Below are 5,364 nucleotides of genomic sequence, written 5' to 3' on the forward strand. Positions count from 1 at the left end.
AGAAATGCATCAAATGACTTTTTTATGTCTGATTGGAATGGTGTTGAGATTGCTCGTCGTTGACTGTTGAATGTCTTCAATTGATGCTGTTACGGCCTGGAGGACGCAACGTTCTCCCACGATTGCGAGTCCTGCACGTATCTACGTATGAGCGATGTAAGTCAAAGACCAGAAAAGTCCATTTATTTTACTCACGACGTACGGCGGGTGGTCCACTTTTAGGTCAGAGAATTTAATCTCTTTACCTGGGATTGGACTGCGAGTTAATAGCGGGAATTGGGGATGAGTCCGAAGGGGTGAATGAAGTTTAAATTATAAATTAATAAATATAAATCATAGGAAATCGAAATACGTTTTATTAATAGTTGGTTTGAAAACAATATTCAAAGAAGTTTAACAATTTTTGTCAGTACTTGTGTACAATTACTCCACGATATCGATCTAATAATTACGCATGATTACAAATTAGCGGCCGATTATGTATGTGAAATGTCGAAATATGTGGCATGAGGTGAGGAATAGAAGGTGATGGAGGAGAAGGTCAGAGAATAGTAAAAATTTCATCCTGATGGCAACAAATCGAAATTACAATTTATATAATAAAAAAGGAAAGAAATGACTTACTGATTTTGAGTACCACTTCAAAAAGATGATATATCGTGAAGCACCAGGGTGGTTGACAAAAGACAGATCATCTCAAACTGGTTGGAAACCTCCCGACAAAAAATTCACAGAAAATCCGACAGAAAACTACCGGACAGAAAATCTCAACAGTTGCTTCGGACAGAAAAATGCGGCAACCATTCGGATAAAAAACAAAGAATTGTAGCATTTCCGAATAAAAAAATGTAATAATTAAAACAATCGGTATAACAACCGTAAATGACTGCTACTTCTACTGCAACAAGAGAATCCGATTGTGACTATAATCGCGACGACAAAGCGTCTCTTGACAAAAAAATTCGGTATTTATACCCAGGTTGCCCAGCAATAAATTGGAACACAGTTGGTTTAGGTTATGATTAGGAAAGATGTTTGAGATGTTTGAGATAAGCGCTGGGTGAAAAACAAAATCTGTGTCAATTCGAGAACTTTGTCTTTGTTAAGCAATTTCCGGAGTATCGAAATCACCGGAGATTCGGGAGTTATCGCGCCCTAGTTTTGATGCAGGCATTTTCCTGAATCGGACCGAAGTTCACCGTATACCTTTAATCATACTGTTGTACTTAGGTTTCTAATCGCGCTATACTATTGTGATTAGATTTTTAATCGCACGGGATTAATCGCACGGGAGTATCACTATTTTTCCAATTCAGACCGAAGTTCATCGAACACCTTTCATTATATTATTATGATCAGATTTTTAATCGCGAATTTTCCGGACATAACAATGCGAAACGATTTCCTTTTATCACCAAATGCAACTTAGAGTATATAGTCACTTAGAGAAAACAGTCACAAGGTGTCAAATTGGGTGAATACGGGAGATGTTGAAGCAATAAAATTTGATTTTTAGTTAAAAAACAGTGACAATTGACGAATGATGAGAAGGTGCATCATCGTGCAACAATTCATTTTTCGACCGAGGTATCAAACTACTGTCACTTAAATGTGTCGTATCTTGGCTTCTAGTGAACGAAATTTCATGAAATTTTTACAGATTATTAAAGAAAGTTGACACTTCCTAACCCAATCTCCTACCCACAGAAGGCGCCACTAATTTCCTTAAAATAGAACTATTCCGGTTATTTTTTAGACAGATGGTGTATGAGCGGACGAAGGGCTTCACCCCACCCCCGCAACCTTTCCTCAAGCAATTTCTAACCTAACTTAACTAATTGCATTTTTATATATTTTTGAACGTTGTTGAAAAGATTAAAATCTTTAAAACCCATGCCCAACAATGTATAAAAATGCAATAAATTAACTTAGGTTAGGTTATGTTAGGATTTTCTTGGAGAGGGGGTATGAGGAGGGCCACCCTTTTTTTTTAACGATGGGGAAATCCTCATGGATACCACCGGCCCTGAAGGGAGCCATGTGGTTATGCCGGACTCTTACCGGCTAAAACCCCACCGAAGTGCCTATTTCACAGAGTACGAGTGGGGGCGGAAGGAGAACTAATCCCTTATTCCTTTCCCGCCGTCCCCGACTCTTTGGTCCGACAACCAATTCTCTGTCTCTGCGCCTACTCGGCGCAATAACCAGGCACCGCCCGGTTGTCACCCGCTGTTAGATGATCCAAAACGGGATCACCCAATCTTAGGAGGTAGGGCGGCACTTAAACCCTTTCCTCCCATCCCATCTCCCTTCATATCGGAGATAGGATTTGAGGGTAATGGGGCCCGTCACTTCACCAGGATTATCCATTCCCTTCCCCCTGCTGTTACCACAGGGGGTCTATCCTCACAACTGCCCACTACTGGCCTCCACTGTAGAGAGGGCTAATCTCCCCCTTACCTGACCACAGACAGTCGCGATGATCCTCCGGTGTCGGTCTACGGTCAGCCTAACTCTGACGCTCAATCCCAGAGCAGGGCCCCAGTACACGCAGACCTGCCCCTCACGGCCGCGCTGACTCGCCCTCCGCTTGCCAGCACAACCGCCCATATCAGGTCGCACGCACCAGGGTACCCCCGCTCGGAGGGAGCAGCCAGGAGGCCGATCTTTGACCGGCCACCAGGTAGCGCAGCACCGCCGCACTCCATCCTCACCACGGCTACCATCCCTTCAGCCATCCCGCCCAACTCTTCAGCCAGAGCACCTCTTGCTCTCTTTGGCCTCCAAGCCAGCGGGTCAGCCCCAGGGCGGCCACCGTAGTTTATCCCCAACTTGCTGTCCGACGCACAGGGACACCCTCAGCTTCATCAGCCCAACATCGGGACTCGTTCGATTCCTTTGGAGGCCAATTCATTCAGAAATCTCATTTTTCAAGGCCTGGCCAACGGTTGCCCGTTCTGCCAACCTCCCGTCCAAAATGAGAGTCCGTCCCCAGCCCCCCAGGATCATTTCAACATTCTTCCACTCTTGCACTCATCCACTCACTCATTCACCTACCCCTTCCCCCGCCACACATTCACCCTCCTCCCCTCACTCATCACACTCACTCATCATTCACTCCCCCATCCATACCCATTCACTCCACAATCTCACTCTTTTCATTCACTCACTCACCCTTCCATCATTCATTCATTCCCCATTCCCACTCACTTCACTTTCCTCACCCTCTCACATTCCTTTCATTTCACTCCTACACTGGATGTTCAACAACATTCTTCCTCCTGAAGAGTCCACCCCACCCCCAAGGCACCCTTACCCTAATACCCGACGGGCTTTAGACGAGTCACAGGCACCAAGGCCCCCACCCCCGCCTACAAGGGTGTCTGACAGTGTAGCAGACCTTCGCAGACAGGACCGACCCACAAGCGCCCGCGACACCCCTCTTATATCACGGCAAGGATCCCAGCAAGCCCCTCCCTAACTAGCAGGGAGGGGGAGTAAGGAGGGAAGGTGGATGTTCCCTCTCTCCTGCAATGGAGACACCAGAAGGCCAACCGGCGTTGCAACCCGCCGGGGACCGCGCCCTGGATTCCCTCCGTGGGACAGGGCGCGGTACATAGGTGGCGAGGGGCTCCCGAGAGAGAGCCCTGGGGCCGGGCCCTGGGGCCGGGGAGAGAATGCGGGAGCAGTTCCCCTAACTCCCCTCCTCACGGTCCGACAGGTAGACATCCCGCAAGGGTTTTAGTCGGTAGGAGTCCGACATAACTCCCGCCCCCCAGGGGGGCGGGGGTATCCATGATGGATTTCCCCTGCGTGACCAAAAAAAGGGGGTATGAGGAGGGTAGCGAAGCAGGAGGAACCACCAACACCAGTAGGGAGGAGGAAGAGGACCAGGGCTGGCACCAGCAGTGGCTCCTCAATGGTAGAGGTGCCCTCCCTGATACCTGTCCCAAAGAAGCGGGGGAGGCCCGCAACCACGGACGAAGAGGTGGGTATCAGGGAGAGGAAGAAAAAGGAGCTGGAGAGAAGGAAGGAGGTGGAGCTGCAGAGACTGGAGAGGGAGGCCAGGGCCTCCTCGACATGGGCCTGTTTCGCTCATTGGAGGATATACGCCCGGCCGAGGAGGTCTTTCGGGATTTCTCCTCCACGGATTTGCTGAGGGAGGCCAAGGCGCCGGAACTGGTCTCGGAGGTGGGCCGTGCTCTCGGTGCGGTTCGACTAGTGGCACGGAGGTCCAAGACGCTCAAGGGGACTTTTGTGTCACTGTTAAACCGCGCCGTGGCCACCTCCGAGGCCGTTATGGCTACACTGATCGCCAGGACGGCGGAGCAGGAGGGAAGAGGAGAAGAGGCCTCCGCATTCAGGAAGGAGATGGAGGACTTCCGGGAAGATAATAGAAGGCTGAGAGTGGAGACTAGGCGGCTCGCAGAGGAGTTGAAGGCGATGAAAGCCTCTGCCGTCTCCACCCCTGACCCCCTCGCGTTCCCCTCTCTGATTCCAGGTACTAGGAGTAGGAGAACATACGCGGAGGCGTCTGGAGGTACCACGTCCACGGAGGAGGAGCTGTTGGACGCCAGGACACTGGCAAGGAGGGAAAGGAGGAAGAGGAGAACGAGGAAACAACCCTCATCCTTTTCCTCCAAAGGAAAGAAGGAGAAGAAAGGGGGGAAGGTTTCCTTCGAGGATGTACCGTCGTTTAACGACAACATACTGGAGGAGACCCCTCCCCTAGTGTGGAGACCGGAAGGGGTGAAGGAGGCCCTGGAAGCCAACATGGCCGCCGGGGTCCCTTCGAACGACATCATGGCGGCTAGACCGGTTGAAGATCGTGGCTCGCCTTGATGTCGAGAGAAGGAGAAGCCGGGTGCCAGAGGAGGTAGGGACCTCGACACCGGCTCCGGACTCGGAAGGAAGGAAGGGAACTTCCCCGGGAGGGACTCGGGCCCTGCCACCATCAGCAGAGCCAAGAAGACCCATGGAGGAAGGACAGGGAAAGAAGGAACGAGCGAAGAAGAAGGTGAAAAGGAAGAAAAAGAAGAAGGAGAGGAGAAGGAAGGAGGAACAAGAACTGGCCTTGAAAGGTGGAGGGACGGGTTCTAGGATCTCAAACTGGGAGAAGAAATGCCCAGGGAACGGAGAACGGACTCTGTATGGGGATACCGGCGAAGAAGCTTAAAGAATGGGGACGGTATCCGATGGAGAAGGGGCTATGGAATGCGCTCAGCTCAGGAGGCGGATAACAGCCACCACCGAGAAAGGAGGAAACGTGGACGCAGGTTGCAGCCAAGAGAGGGAAGAGGAAACCGCAGGAGGAGGAGAGGAAGAGGGGAGATGCCTCTAATCCTCCTAGGATAGGATCCGGGA

The sequence above is a fragment of the Harpegnathos saltator genome, unplaced genomic scaffold (assembly GCF_003227715.2).
Source record: "Harpegnathos saltator strain DR-91 unplaced genomic scaffold, Hsal_v8.6 scaffold136, whole genome shotgun sequence".
In the NCBI taxonomy this organism is placed as follows: Eukaryota; Metazoa; Arthropoda; class Insecta; order Hymenoptera; family Formicidae; genus Harpegnathos; species Harpegnathos saltator.